Here is a 16,572-nt window from a genome sequence, read left to right as displayed (position 1 = left end):
ACATAGAGTTGAATGAGCCATTTAAAATAAATTTAAAAGAGTTAGCTTTTGGAATCGAAGACCGATTATCGGGCAAGAATGGTGCATGTGGTGGATAACTCCCCATACCTTCCATTCTCGTAACCAGGTAGCGAGTCTAGATTTCTGGTTAATTACGGGTCCTAGATCCCACATCTAGGTGGCGACTCTGTCAGTCTCTTTCGTGTGGAATTCGGATTGCCTTAGTGATCCCAAGTTCACAGGAAAGATTAATTCAAATCAATAATAAAATGCACACGCCAATCGCGTGGATACGAGAGACCAAGAGAGAGAGAGCGGCGGCTCGCGCCCCACACCCCTCTCGCGGGATCAGGGTACCACAGTCGGGCATGATTAGTGCCGTTGGAAAACAAAACCGAGGGGGATGAGAAGACCCAGAACCGGACAATATTTACACAACGGGGTTAGGGCGTGACACACATGCTTTCTTTCTCTCCTTTTCTTTTTCTCTGTTCTTTCCTCCCCTACGCAAGAAAAAACAGTCTTATTCGTGTGTCTCCTCCTAAGCATCCATCATAGGTTTTAAAAAAAAAATAGAAGAAACTTTCCTATTCTGGCTTCCCACCACAAATAGTAACCTAGCTAGTTATAGTAAGATCGATTACGAAACGAGGCAACTCCCAACAAATAGTTTAATGTTTATGAATTGTAGTTTAGAAAGAATAGGTTGGAATCTCCCTTTGTATATTAGTAGAAATAAGTAAACTACATTTTCAATACCATGCCAAATGCTGGCACGAATGTGATGCCGATTTACCTTATTTCCACCACGAAAGCCGTTCTTGCATTGCCAGCTAAATACCAGGCCACCATGGTCACATGGGTGCCATTTTCATTTATTTTTTATTTTTTTTTGTCTTTATAATTTTCTTCTCTCCATCACAACCAACTCCCATCTCCAAACTCTATAAATACCACCATCCAAAGCCAATCCCTCCATCGCTCCATCCAAAGACGTATTACACCAAGTGTTTGGAAATGGCCTCAAAGAGCACCGCACCCTTTGCTCTTTTCCTTTCCCTCAACCTTCTCTTCTTTTCCCTAGTCACGGCCAATGACAGTTGCGGTTGTAACCCAAGACCAATGCCTAACCCTAACCCTAACCCTACGCCAACTCCTACACCTGCTTCCCAGGGTACGTGCCCTAGGGATGCCCTACAGTCAGGGGTGTGTGCCAATTTGCTGGGCTTGGTAAGCATGGTCGTTGGTTCCCCATAAACTCTTCCTTGCTGCTCACTAATTCAAGGTCTGGCTGATCTCGAAGCCGCTATCTGCCTCTGCACGGCCATCCAAGCCAATGTCTTAGGCATAAATCTCAACATTCCCATCTCCCTCAGTTTAATATTGAATTTATGTGGTAGCAGTATCCCAACTGGATTCCAATGCTCCTAGAACCACTTTTAACTTCTTAGCTTTATCTTTTCTTTCTTTTATCACCATGTCTTTGTGTCTTGTAGTCTAGTTTGATTCCCGTTAATAATTGAGCCTTCAACAGTTCCTACATACGTTTCAGTATGTAGTTGTGAAGACTTTGTGTTCTTCGGAAAGATTAAAGCTAGGATGGCCTAGTTTTTGTTCTTTATATATGTCTCGGCCTGCTTATGTTCTTGAAGTTCAATAAAGTCTATAGAATTGTACTTTTATATTTGGTTGGCTCCAAGTTTCCTAACACTCGTGTTAGTCGCTAATGGATATATAAGAGCCTAATATAGGTAGAATTTGTTGGGTATATAATATAACCCATATATGTTCTAATATAAGCCCAATAAGATAATGGACCGGTATAATGGGCCTATTTGGGCTAGAGCCCACTAACCTATTAAAACCCTAGTGTATCTCTATATATATATATGGGCTGGAGGCAACAAACTTGGTATTCCAAATTAGATACCTTGGGTGTAATGCTTCAAGCAATCTCTTGCTTGACCTAATTACTCTAACAATCTTAAAGCATTAGACAATAACCCTAATTTTTTGTTTTTGGAACGTCTCTCCCTCTCAAAGTTGGACGTCTACCTCATCTATTCTTGATCTTGCTTTTCCTTTCTCGTCTAATGAATTTGGGTCTCTTCTAACGTGGGTTTAATCCTTGTAATCGACCCATCCGTTCTGAGGAACAAATCCAACAAGAAAGTATTTGAAGCCGCTCCCTACTTTCGTCCTCCATCGTCCAATCTATTTTTTGGATGAATCAGTGGTGAGTTTGTCTCGTTTGGGGGTTCTCACGGCGGTGGAGTAGGTTCAAGGAAGAGACGAAAGATCGTCTTATCTGGTGGCGGTTCTTGCCTACCCCACATATATTTCCGGTTGGAACGGTTGGAAATCTGCTCGAGCAAGACTTGGAGCCCTATCTCATCTCATCTCTACACAGCAATCAATTTTTCTTTGATCATATCGTTTGTGGCTGAACAACTTTGACCGACCTCCTTCTTTGAAGTATAAACTCGTTGGCCAAACAACTTTGCCACTTCTCTTTGAAACCAATTTGAGAGATTTGGGCATTGGGTTATATACTCCCCAAGCAATCGTTTGGGCAATTTGGGCGTGGGTTTATTCCACACAGAGACAGATTTGGGCGTGGGTTGTTTTCCACACGGACACGATTTGCTAGTGGGTTCGTCTCAATCCAAATTCTGTTTTGGTCGTGGGTGGTTGATCCTTTCACTCTCATCTTGGTGGTCGATACCCATCTTGCAGATACCCTCTTTTGCCGAATCCTTTGGGGTTGTTGGGTGCTGACATCAAGCCGTTTGGAGCTGAATTCCGTTGGGGCTGATTCCTTTGGTAATCGTTTCGCGATCGTTCTTCGCGGTTCGGTTCGATTCAGTTTTTGGATTGGGTTCTCGCGATTCACCAATCAGGTGCACTCTTTTCAACTTTTATTTCCTATACATAATACATTAAAAAAAAAAAAAACTTCTCTTCCGTTTGAGATGGTTAAACTTCAATCCTTTGGTGGGACTGAGTTTAATTCATGGACGCGAAAGACTCAATTCGGTCTACAATATATGAATTGTTTTTACACCATTTTGAGTACCTTTGCTGAGACGAATGAAGAAGTTGGTGAATCTCAATGGCTTAAAGATGAGGATTTCTGCAAAGACAACTTGTTGAATTGTCTTTCAGACCGTCTTGCAGAAACCTATAGTAAATATAACACTGCTAAAGACATATGTGACAACTTAGATGCTCAATTCAAGAAGGAGGAGGAATTGTCCAAGACTCATCTTGTGGACAAATTCATGAATTTTAAGTTTCAAGAGGACAAGAAAATCACTCCTCAAGTAACTGATCTAGAGAATTTGAGATCTAAGTTGCATAATGAAAAAAATAATAGTCTGTGACTCATTTCTTGTGGGTGCAATCATATATACGTTACCATCTACATGACACTCTTTTAAAACTGAAATGTATCGAAAAAAGGTGCAAGTGGGACTGGATGATCTCAAACGATTCATTTGAATCGAAGATGAGAATCGAGCCAGGAATAACTTGGAGATGGTTAGACAGCAACAGTCTGCTGCTAACGCGGTAATATATCCCAAGAAATTTCCTCGAAAATCCAAGTCACCTAAAAGTGAACATCCCAAGTTGGAGGCCAACAAGCCTATCTTTCAGCAAAAGAATGGCAAGTGCCACAACTGTGGGAAATGGGGTCACTTTGCTGCAGAGTGTAAACACCCTAAGAAGGCTAAATCTGACACACCACAAAAGGAAGCTCATATGATGGTGGGTAAGACTGAGCCTAAGAGTTTTGTTGCTATGTTGGGTAACAGTAAGGCCAGTACTTCTTCAGATTGGTGGTTAGATACAGGAGCCACTTGTCATGTTTGCAACTCTAAGAAACTACTAGTTAATGTTGTTGCCGCGAAAGAGACCGTTACAGTGGCCAGTGGAGCAGAGGTAGAGGTGCCTCACGCTGAGACTGTGAACTTGGCCTTTTCTTCATGATAAATACTAACTTTAAAATTGTTAAAGTAGTTCTTGCTCTTCAAAAGAATTTAATTTCTATTAGTCTTTTAGACTATGCTTTTAGACTATGCTGGCATATGTACTTCATTTAAGTGTGGTAGAGTAACTTTGATTGTTAACTCATACTATTTTGATTGTGCATATTTGATAGATGGTATGTTTGATTTGAGTTTAGATAATGAGACTGTTAGTTAGGATAGTTCACCGCTAATTGCTCATAAGTTGTTACACAACCGATTGGGACATGTGCACAATCAGAAAATGGTCTAACTTACTAATACTCATAAGATACCATTATATATGTCAATTACATTTGACAAGTGTGAGAGTTAGGGGTGATAGAGAAGGAGAAGATACACATTGACAGGATTCACGAAATTCTGTGCCTCTTAGGGTGTAATCCTTGAAACTACTGCTCCTCTCTCGTCTCAATCAATTGGCATAGCTGAGTGTAAGAACATGACGTTAACTTAAGTGTTACACTCCATGTTAATGTCAGCTGGCATGCCTAGTTGCATTTGGGAAGAGGCAGCTTTGGCTGCAAATCACATCCTAAATCTCTATATGCTCCTCCATGTGATATAGTACCCAAGAATTTGGTGAGGACTTTGTGACCTACCAATTGGAGAATGATCCATCATCCTATCAGGACGTGATGAGATCTAGGGACTCTATATTGTGGGCAGAAGCCATTCATGATGAAATGAGCTATCTGTTAGAAAATCTAATGTAAGCCCAAGGGTTCCCCATGGGTTCATTCAATCATCTTGTTTTGATGATTAATAAACGCAAATTGATTAGTCGTTTATGGATTAATTGTTTGCCTTGAGTGTTGTGCTATACACAGGGAATTCATATGTCAATCCATGCTAGCACACACCGTTGTTGGCCTATGCTTAAAGATGAACCAAACACAATGGTAAAGGAGCTTGGAACATACTTGGACCAATCACACCTTGGAGGACCAAGGAGAAGTTCCACACAACCATCTCAAAGCATTGAACAAGCAAAGGAAGATCAATGAAGGCCAAAGCTTGTGGATCAACAACTTGCAAATGAGCTTGAACCAAATGGTGGCATCATCCTTTGAAGGTGTCAAGCAAAGAAGCTCAACCTTGAAGATCCCAAAGCAAGCCATGCACTCAAAGAGAAGATCAAGCAATGGCTACCTCAAGAGTTCATTCAAGAGAGTGGTAAAAATGGTAGATTGTATCACCTATCTCTCTTGTGTTTTCTCTTATCAAGGCACATCTTAAAACCCCTAAAATATGTTTTTCAAAGAGACTAACACACCCTTTAAGGACTTAAATGGATAAGTGAATGGCCATGGTGGTGTACCAACATGTTGGGACCCATATGGCATTCAACACAAGAAAGAACAAAACAGAGTTCCGAAGCAACAACCTGGACCAGCAACTAAATCCTATCAAAACTTATTTAAAACATTTTCAAATATTTTTGAAAATATTTTTAACAGATAGCTCTCATTTTTCTCATATCCGTAGAGTATAAGAACATCGAAATCTGACGATAAATGAGGGAGATATGAATTTTTCAAATGAAACACTGTTTGCTGGAAATCCAGGCTCGGAACTCCGAGAATTATTCTCGGAGCTCCGAGCTCGGAACTCCGAGACCATTCTCGGAGCTCCGAGAAATGGTCCAGGTTCTAAAAATAAAGGCTCTGTTTGGATTCTCGGAACTCCGAGAATTTTGCTCGGAACTCCGAGAATTTGTCTCGGAACTCCGAGAACACTATGAATTCAAAAAAATATAGCCGTTGGACAACAACGGCTAGTTGAATTTTTGACCCAGTTTTGACTTTTTTACCCCCCAAACGGTCACATGGAGTTGGGACTTTATATATACCCATTCAAGGGTCTAAAACAAGAGAGGAACATTGTCCAACTTCAACAAACCATAGAAAATCATTTGTGAACTATTTTTGGTTAAATTCTCTCACCAACCAAACTCTTTGTGCCTTGATTTGAGAAAATCTTTTGAGATTGGTTTAGGCTTAAACTTGTTTATTCTTGAGAGCATCCTTGGAGCTTCAACTTGCATTGTAGCCTACATAGAGGCAAAGCTTTTATCTTCTTCTTTATTCGATCGGTGGCAAGGGCATCCGTGTTTAATTCCCTTGAGAGAAAGCGCTTAGAACTCGGCGGAGAAGGAGAGTCATTGTAAAGGTGGAAGGGCATCCTTATCTAATTCCCTTGGAGTGTAAAAGCCTCGGAGCCGGGCGTCGTGGAGGTCTCAATAGTGGAAATCCTCAAGTGCGACCTTGAGTGGAGTGGAGTAGGCCGTTTGCCGAACCACTATAAATCTTTGTGTCACTTGTGTTGGTATTTCTCTATCTTTCTCTCCCTCTCACTTTCTTATTTATTTGTGCTTGCATTCTTACATATTTGGAATTGAGTGAGTAGTTAGCATTTTGGTTTTGATTGAATATTGGTACCTTGCTAACTAGGCTATAAATCACCTAATTAAGTTTGCTAATCAACAAGGGTTTTTGAACTTATATTAATTTGTAATATTGTTTAAGTTCAACTATTTCAAACTTAATTAAACAAGGGATAAGTCTTGGGTGAAATTTTAGTAAAAGTTTTCAAAAGGTAAAAGTTTTATAAACATCCTATTCACCCCCCCTCTAGGTTGCCAAACCAAGTCACTACTTGGATTTCAATTAGAAAATCTAACTTGACAGCTAGTCGATTTGCCAAAAGGGACTAAGACTATGAGCTGTAAGTAGATATTTGTATGTGATTATACAAAGTTTTTTATGGTCTTAATCAAGCACCTAAATTGTGACATCAGAAATTTGACATAGTAGTACAGAGCTTTGGGTTTCTGACAAATTACTCGGATAAATGCCTTTACTATCGTTTTGTGTCAAATAAGGTCATGATTATTTTCTTGTATGTAGATGTTGATTCCTATTTCCAATCTCTCTGTGTGATGAGTAATGTGAAACTAACCTTGGGTAAAGACTTCGACATGCAAAGACCTGGGTGCTGTTAACACCACTCTTAGTATGAAAGTAAGTTTTTAAAAGGCAAGGAATCACCCTTGGCCTAGCCCATTATACGAAAAACTTCTTTCCTTTTGAGGATACAGTGAGTGCAAACCGATTGAGACACCATTTTAATTATACCAAGAAGATGATCACTAAGGAAGAGACAGTGTGAGTCAGTTAGATTATTCTAAACTGATTGGTAGCCTCATATTTGTGTTGCACTAGGCCAGACATAGCCTTTATAGTTAGCATGCTGAGTCGTTTTACTAGCAATCCTGGCCATGAGCATAGAGATGCCCTTATGAGGCTGATGAGATACCTTTCGTGTACTCAAGAGTATGCTCAAAACTATGGTGGCCATCCACTTCTCGTGGAAGAATATTCTGATGAATCATGGGGATCAGAATCAGGGGACAACAAATCTACTGCTGTAGTGTGGAAGTCGAATTGGAACTTTATGCTCTAGCTTCAATTGTAAATGAAAGCAGAGGAGATAAAGATTTTGATTATGGTTATGGACATTCCATTGACCTAGTTAAGGATTAGTTCCTTAAGTGTGTTCTGTGATAATCAAACTACAATTACGATTGTGAAGAACTCACTCTTTAATGGTAAGATGAGACATCTTAAGCTGAAACATGCCGTGCTGAATTATCTCATTGAACACGGGATTATCACTTTGATTGATGTGAGATCGAAGGATAATATGGTCGATGCTCTCGCCAAGGGACTGAACAAAGATCGAATATTCAAAACTATGGGGGAGATGGGGTTAAAACCTGTATAGACAAGACTTAACCTACATTAATGTTATTTTGAATTTTTGAATCTTCCTTTTGGCCAAGATAGGCACTTGATACGTTTTGATGATGTTTACAGTTGTTGTGTGTCATTCCACATTTGATGACATGTCCTTTTTGGGAAAGGTTGTACATTCCAAACTTGATGATACAGCTTAACTCAAATATGGATAAGATGACTGTAACATTCCAAAAAGAAACATGAAATGGTTCTTTGCAAAAGAAACTATTAGGTCTTGTTCTTTATTGAAACTTGACAATGATGAATGGTTCTTTGCAAAAGAAGCTGTTTAGGTCTTGTTCTTTATTGAAACTTGACAATGATGCTTATGGTGAGAGTGATACTGATACTTTTTCAGCCATTTTGGAATTTTACTAAGTTCTTCTTCAGGTAGAACTATATACTTTCGTGAATTATAGAATTGTACTAAGTTCTTCTTCAGGTAGAACTAGATACTTTCGTGAATTAAGGAATTGTACTAAGTTCTTCCTCAGGTAGAACTAGATACTTTTGTGAATTATGGAATTGCACTAAGATCTTCTTCAGATAGAACTAGATACTTTCATGTTTACACTATTGGTTGGATTCATTTTCATACAATCCATATTTGGTAATTCACAGGGATTGGCGAAAAAGGAGGAGCTTGTCTTGATTTGAACTTTGATGAAGATGACTTACTTAAATCTTCTAAAGTCATAAAGACTATGCTTTTATTTCAGTATGTATAGAGTTCACTTTTTTGTGGAACTTTATTTTGGATCTCGATGAGAATCATACCCCATGAATGAGTTCCTCTAAGATCAGTGGGGTTCACTTATATGTGAAACTACCTTTTGGTTGAATTTAGCTTGTTGTATATCTAGAACTTTTGGTTTGTCATAAAAGGATTCGTGTTTTTCAGTTGGATTACAGAACTTTTATGATATAGACCATATGGTGATGTGGATGTTTCAATATTTTGTTTTGAACATTACACTATCTATCTATTGGATTGTGCTATATGTAGAATATAGGAGGAGATTGTTGGGTATATTATATAACCCATGTATGTTCTAATATAAGCCCAATAAGATGATGGACCGGTGTAGTGGGCCTATTTGGGCTAGAGCCCACTAAACTATTAAAACCCTAGTGTATCTCTATATATATGAGCTGGAGGCAACAAACTTGGTATTCCAAATTAGATACCTTGGGTGTAATGCTTCAAGCAACCTCTTGCTTGACCTAATTACTCTAACAAAATTTTGATAATCTAATATGTATAATGAAATGATATTGCTGCCCGCTTTACCATCATTTCCACCTCCTTTTGTTTGTCTTTTTCTTAAAATGGCCGCATTTCTGACCCCATTTTGTTTGTCGTTTCTGTAAAATGATGTCATCCTCAAGAAAGGACAAAATATCTGGAGAGAGTGAAGCAAGCTAAGAAAATCTCAAAGATTACTAGGAATTCTAATAACTTTTCACTTTGAATTGCACCACCTAATTGCATTTGATGGGCAAAATATGATCGTTAAGTTATCTACAATAGTGATTCTACGATACTGATCAGCTCTTGATTGTGGTTGATGGCTAGTGTAAAACTCCAGTTCTCCCCGGTCATTTGACTGTTGGATAGTGACCAATCATCGACTTGTGGTCCTGATTACTCTTAATCGTGATTCGATCATTGGTACACGTGTGGTCGTGATCATGCAATCCAGATCGCACTAGGTCAAAATTTCTGATCATTATTACGCAATTGTTCACGATCCTACGGTCAAGATCACACTCTAATAAGTTTTAGTCATTGAAAAACTCTACGGTGTTTGAGGGTTTGGCCATGGAAAAAGAGAGGAAAATTATTGTGGAATGTGTGTTTGCTAGCTACGTGGTGGGTGGTTTGGAAGGAAAGAAACTCTAGGGTGTTTGAGGGTTTGGCCAAATCACCTTATTATTTGTACATGCGGATTATAGCATTAGTCATATCATGGGTTAGATGTCTTCCATCCTTTGTTTTTGTATCGGCCTTTGATCTTTGGGAACATTGGAGGGAAGTGTGCTTTAGTACTGAGAGGAAAATTAACATAGTCCAAAGATAGGAGCCTCTGATACTATGAATGTTGAAAATCAACTCTGATGGTGCTTGTTTTGGGAACCCGGGTCTAGCGGGGGTGAGCGGTCTTTGCCGTGATGAGTTTGGTGAGATTCTTTTTTCTGGTCCTATTGGTGTGTATGATTCTTCTGAGACGGAAGTTAAAGCTGCCTATTTTGGGATCAAGAAGTTGAGTAGAGAAGTATTAGACCATATTATTGTTGAAGGGGATTCATTGAATGTCATCCGGTGGTTAAAGGGTGGTGTAGCTCCTCCTTGGAGATTTTTGGCGTTATTTGATGAAATTGAGGATTTTGTTGCAGGTTCGGCTATAGTCTTTAATCATGTTTGGAGGTCAGCAAACGAAAAAGCGGATAGGTTAGCCAAGCAGGGAGTTGGGAGGGAGAGTATTCTCTGGTTCGATCATCTTCCCCCGTAATATAATTTTGTTATTTTTATTGTATCTTTTCTTCTTCTTCTCTGTTTCTTCTTTCTTGTTTTTGTTCTCTGGGTTGCCCCTTCTCGAGTGCTCCCTTGTCATTTTTTCTTATTAATGCAAATCGCTATTTCAAAAAAAAAAAAAAAAAAGTTTTAGTCATTGGCATGCAATCTTGCGGTCTAGATTGCAACTGCTCGGGATCGATCTTATCCGATCACTGTACGATCAAGATTAATACTGATCATAATCCGATCACGACGATGCATATGTGGAAAGTACAAAATTCAAGGCGCACCGCCAAAATTTCCTCTCATGTTGTATTATTCGTGCAATAGGACTGCACTCCATATGACAGCCAGAAATTGTAGGGTAATATTTTGAAAATTACTCATAGAATAGAGATTTTTTTGTCAATTTGCTTGGAGAAAAATTCATCCCGACAATTAATTCTTTTTTTTTTCGGCGTATGTGTCAAGATACCCCTGCCACAAACTCTTTCTTTTCCATATAAAACTGGTTCCGGTTTTGCTGGTAGCTCTATAAGACAAAAAGGATTGTCTATGTATAAATAATCTTATTTCTTATATTATCTCATGAGAATAGATCATATGATCTAACAATTTAAATATTGGGCATGAGTCTCATTGTAGAATTATGACAGAATCTTACTTTTGAATCGATTGGACATAATAATCTTGATTAATTAAGCATAATCTCTTATCCAAGTTATTAATAAGACTCCCATTTTATATAACTTCAAATATTTTAATATAGGAGGTTTTATATTCTCTTTGGTCAACATATAAGAATGAATATAAATTACTAAAAGGAAAATGCTTAAAAGAATATCACCATTAGGTTCTTAATTATAATCATCATTAGGTGCTTCAAATATTTTATTATAGGAGTTTTTATATTCTCTATTCAAGCTCTAATCACTCACGTAGTTGTTAATTACGTGAGTGATTACTACAACATTAATAAGCCTCGTACCATGTTAATTACTACAACATTAAGATCCTCATCTGGTATAAAATCCATAGAATGAACGTACATGAGGTTGGTGACCACATAAACCACCTTGATAAGAACACAAAATGAAAATCCTCGTCGTTCATCATAGTCTACTTAAAATAACAAATTAAAACTACCAGTCTCCCTTTAATAATCCAACTTCTAAAAAGTAAAAGAAGAACCGAGCCTAATACAAAAAACAAAAGAGATAAAACCTCAACACTAGAAACCCCACTGGCTAAACCCTAATACAAGATACGCTACCAGACCAAATCCTAACATTAAAAATTAAGACCAACCAACCCAGTCAGATTCACATTAAATGAAACGCACTTAAATGGAACAAGTGTAACCAGGTGGTGGGGTCTTTCCGCAAGTGATCAGAGCTTGAATAGCAAGTGGAATGTAAATGTCTATGTTGAGAAGCTTGAGTTTTATAGTAGTGCAAAGACAAACCGCTGCTTCAAGCTCTAGCAATCCTTGTAGCACAGGGCAGCAAGTATTGACAACGGGGTCCCCTAACCCAATGTGCACCAACCCTCCAAGCACATCCACACACAACCCTAATTTTAGAGTGTCTATAGGGCATCTTGTGGAAGACGAAGGAGGAGGGTTAGTGCCCGGTAAACCACCCGAAGGTGGCGGTAAACCGCCCGAAGGAGGTGTGCAAGGCGGATAATGATAGGTGGGAGGTGGGTTTGTGATCGGAGGAATAATCCCCGGCGGTGAAATGATAATCGGAGGGACGATAATAGGCGGATTTTTGGACGGCGGGGATGATTTTGGGGGTCTCCTTACGTGGGGCGGGTGGCGGGTTGTTGGCGGGCTCGGGCCGGGGATTCTATGGGAAGGTGGTTGAGAGCAGTAAGCGCATGCATAGATACACGGCAAAGCCGATGACGAGAAAATCATGAGAACTGTTTAAGACTACAGTGAGTCTGGATCCCATGAGTCTGGATCCCATGAGGAATGACATGTTTAAGACTACAGAGAAAGGAGGCTCTTGTCTTTGGGGTTTAGATTGAGTGAGGGGCTGATGATTTTATAGTTAGAACTTAACTTTGGCCCGTGATCTTTTTGGTTTTTCTTTCGAGATTAAAGAAAAGTAGCGTTATCTTTACTAAATTTCATTGTATGGATGGCGGGAAAATATATGGTTTTGGAGTTAGGATTGGTAGAATGCGAATGGAGAAATTAGATTGAGATGTTTGGAATGTTGTAAGGTGTAGAAATCGAAGGCCATGTGGCTAGTCGTAGATCGATCCGTGAGTTTCCATGATTTCAGTAGTCACGGACTTTCATGCTCTAATATTGTCTCTGCTGGTTTTCTCATTACGTTTGGAGCGTGTAGAATAGAAGGGCATGGTTCTTTAGGCATTTTTATCAAATTTACAGCGGAGCTGTATCTTTTCTTTCCTCCAAGTTGGTGTCTCAGTGGTTTTGTCAGGAACGATGACGATTGAATTCTGAATGGTGACAGAAAAGTGAGGATTTATTGTGTTTTTTTGCTCAATTTGATTGAGTGGGTGCATTCCCCGAAGGAAACATGTGAACTCTCTCTTTTGTTTTTTTGTTTTCATTTTCTTCTATTTATATTCGATCAATGTTTGACCAAAACAAGTGAAATTTTATGGACTTCGAGTTATTAATCAATGAAAGCAGTAACTTAAAACTTATAGATTGTGATCATACTTCATAGTTAGGGAGAAGTTCATGTTGTCCGTGAATCCTTCCTTTCCTCTCCTACCGTGTTTCATTGGCAGGATTTAGGAAAGTGCTGGAAAGGTAAATCTTTTCCAAGCTTCAATCATTTTTTATTGTTTATTTAGCCTGAGATCAATATGATATCCGGTCGAATCAACAGTGCACATGATACAAGAGGGGGGCAATAAATGGTAGTCAGAAAGGATTTTCAATGAGTACGTAGTTCTTGTACAATTGCCATATGGACAGTCGAGATCGATCGACTATATTGTCATATGTATGGTGGGGATTCTCAATGAGCCTGATCATGGTGAATTGGCAATGTGACCAACAACATTATTCTTTGTAACTCAACTTTTTGGGAGGGTCTACCCAAGAAACAAACAAACACTAAATAGTAGGGCTGCAGCTCGGGTCGGGTTTTTTTTCGGAAAACCCACGATTCCCAAACCCGGCTCTACCCATGATAAATCTCGGGTCGGGTCGGGTCGGTTCGGGTTTTTTCACGTTGATGTAATTTTTTAAGGAAAATTCTTGTTTGGCAAGGCAACTCAACTCATAGAAGCAGAAATTACACTCACATTACACTTGAATCAAACAATGATGTAATTACACTCACATTACACTTGAATCAAACAATGCTGTAATCAAACAATGTTGTAATTACAATCAAACAATGCTGAAAATCAACTCAACTCATAGAAGCAGAAATTACACTCACACGCAATAACAGTGGGTGCGTGGGTTTTCACTTTTAACTTTTAACTAACAATAGAAAAAAATGTACATACTATAACTTATGTAACTCGGGTCGGGTCGGGTCGGGCCCCTTCAAACCCGGCTCGACCCGAGATTCATGCGGGCTTTTGAATGCTCAACCCGGCTCGACCCGAAACCCATGAAACCTGAACCCAACCCAGGCTATTTTCGGGTCGGGTCGATGCGGGTCGGGTAAAACCCGGCTCGAGTTGCAGCCCTACTAAATAGTATAATTGAATAATTGAGCGGAACAAGGGCCTTTAATTTGTATTGATTGAAAACTATAGGCCTTTTTGGATACTTTCAAAAATTATTTGCATATAATTGATTAGGGATATCAACAGATCCACTTTGGATCAGATCCATCTATGTCTTGGTTACTATCAGTTTGGATTTCTGATATGTCCAATCCTTTTCGAGGTTAGGCTGTGTTTTTCTTCCTTTCTAATAAATTTTATGTCTGTTTCCAGAGTTTTCCTTCTGTATTTGGTTGCACAAAATCGGGCTGGCTTATTGGTCTTGCTTGGCATTTGGGTGCCATATCAGCAAAACTCCTTGTTTGATTGTCAATATAGCATTGAAATCCGAGGAGACTACTAAAGATGTTTCCTGCTTTATCATTGCATGTTTGCTCATGATGTGTCATCCTTGTCTCCTCCCAAAGGAATCCGAGTCTGAAACAACAAAAAAGGTGGAATTCTTCTTGGACTTCTTGGGAATAATATTTTCTCTCTTTTCTCCCTCTATATCGGTAACACCACTACTCTACGAGGTTGAAAACCAAACAATGCTTACCACTATTCTATGAGGTAAGCAAGTAAATCAAGGCTTCTCTCCTCCATGTTGACTAATTATATCACTATTCTACCTTGAGATGCTGTTTGTGAAAACACTAAAATCTTAAAATCTCCTTCAAAGGTTGTTGCATTAATGCCGCAGGCTCTCATAACTCTTTTTCTCACAATCTTAAAGGCGAAAGGAAAGAATCAAAGAATGATATGAATTGAGGGCTCGTTACGGACGATACATTTTTCCCTGATTGGATTTGTGTGGCTCCGTTTACTACCATAAAAAACACTATATTAACCTATTGGCAATTTACCATCCAATGTCACAAAATAGAAGCATACAAGTACAAACCATGTCACTTTTCTCTTGCAAAGAAACTGTGCAATTCCAGAAAGAAGCTGCATTTTATAGAATCTAAGTAGCCAATGAACATTCCCAATAAATACATAAATAAAGACAGTTCTTACCCAAAAAGATTTCTTATTTATGACTAACCCTGGTTGATGCAGTACTTATCATCATTGAATGGAGAAGGCTTGTAAAGGAGCCTTCCCAGTACAAATCAATAGACTACATTATAACAGGGATTACCATTACTTAAGCACTCACAAAGGAACCTTCATGCTTCCAAATCAATAGACTACACCAAAAGAGGGATTACCATTACTGAAGCCACACCCACAAATTCAAAACCCATAACTCTCCAAACATAATAACAATAAAAATATGAGAGAGAGAGAGAGAGAGAGAGAGAGAGAGAGGCAGTTTAATTAGGCGCATTGGAAGCCGTATGGGAGCTTTTTCCCGCAGGTGTTCAACAACAAGCTCAGGGATAAGGGGACGTTGAGGTTTAAACCCAACACATTAGCTTGAATGGCAGTGCAAAGGCAGACAGCAGCTTCAAGATCAGCAAGACCTGTGAGTAGAGTGCAACACGAGGAACCTTGTGAACCCACAACCACGTTCACCAACCCTAGCAAATCAGCACATACCCCTAGCTTTAAGGTATCTCTAGGGCAGGTAGGCTTTGCAGGTGGGAATTTTTTGGGGGGTTTGGGATGAGGCTTTGTGGTTACTGGTGGGCAAGGGACATATGTGGAGGTGACCAAGGAGAAGAAGAGGAGGTTGAGAGTGAGGAGAAGGGCTGTTGATGCGAAGGCATTGAAACCCATCTCCAAATATTAGTGTCTTTATCAAAAGGAAGTGGTGTGCTTAGAGAGAGATGAAGAGATTGAAATGGGCTATGGGCTTTTTATAGGGAGAGGTTATGATTTGTCTGGGAGAGTTAAAGAGTGCCCATGTGAATATGGTGGCCCGGCATTTGCTGGCACTACAACTTGGAGGATATGGATCAAGCTATCTTGTTTGGAGTTTTCTCTAGTGGTAGTTGGCTTCGCTCATTTTTTTTAACGGGTTCATGCAGATTATTGAGATTCTTTGTGTGAGTAAATAGATCTGAATAAACAGGTGTGATATTTTCTCTTGATTGGGATGCTTTGCTTTCAAAGCATGTCTACTTGTCTTCCCATTTATTTGGTCGTTTCCCGTTCTCATCTACTGCTTACTTTCTTCTAATTCATAGTATGCTTATTTTGTTAATTAAAACTTACACTAACTACTAATGCTTTCCATTTTCAGGTGCTAATTATATGCTCTTGGTGAGGAAAGCTATAGTTAAGAGAAGAAACTTGTGGCCCATCAAGAGATTTGGGTCCAAGAATATTTAGAGCCCTTACTTAGGAAAATTTATTTAATGTGATCCGACTGCACAGGGACATGGAACTCCAGATGTTATTGATTCTCAGAACTAGCATAAGTGAGATATAGATTTGAATGGTAATCCAAGTGCAATCAAAGAATCCAAGGTAAAAGACCAGAATAGTATTAATCATTCCCAAGAGGGAAATGATCCATTGCAAATTCACCAAATTTTGTGTAAGCAAAGTTAGCAAGCATCCAGTTCTG

General features: G+C 39.1%; 2 pseudogenes; one reads left to right on the top strand and one right to left on the bottom strand.

Moving 5' to 3' along the window:
- The first annotated feature begins 991 nt into the window (after positions 1–991).
- Positions 992–1,682, top strand: LOC143876555 (lipid transfer protein EARLI 1 pseudogene; annotated as a pseudogene).
- Positions 1,683–14,992: 13,310 nt separating this feature from the next.
- Positions 14,993–15,851, bottom strand: LOC143877335 (14 kDa proline-rich protein DC2.15 pseudogene; annotated as a pseudogene).
- Between the last annotated feature and the right edge of the window lie 721 nt (positions 15,852–16,572).

Source organism: Tasmannia lanceolata, unplaced genomic scaffold (assembly GCF_043159265.1).
Source record: "Tasmannia lanceolata isolate RefF3 unplaced genomic scaffold, GAP_Taslan_0.1 ptg000005l, whole genome shotgun sequence".
NCBI lineage: Eukaryota > Viridiplantae > Streptophyta > Magnoliopsida > Canellales > Winteraceae > Tasmannia > Tasmannia lanceolata.
This window is presented reverse-complemented; position numbering and strand designations above follow the sequence as displayed.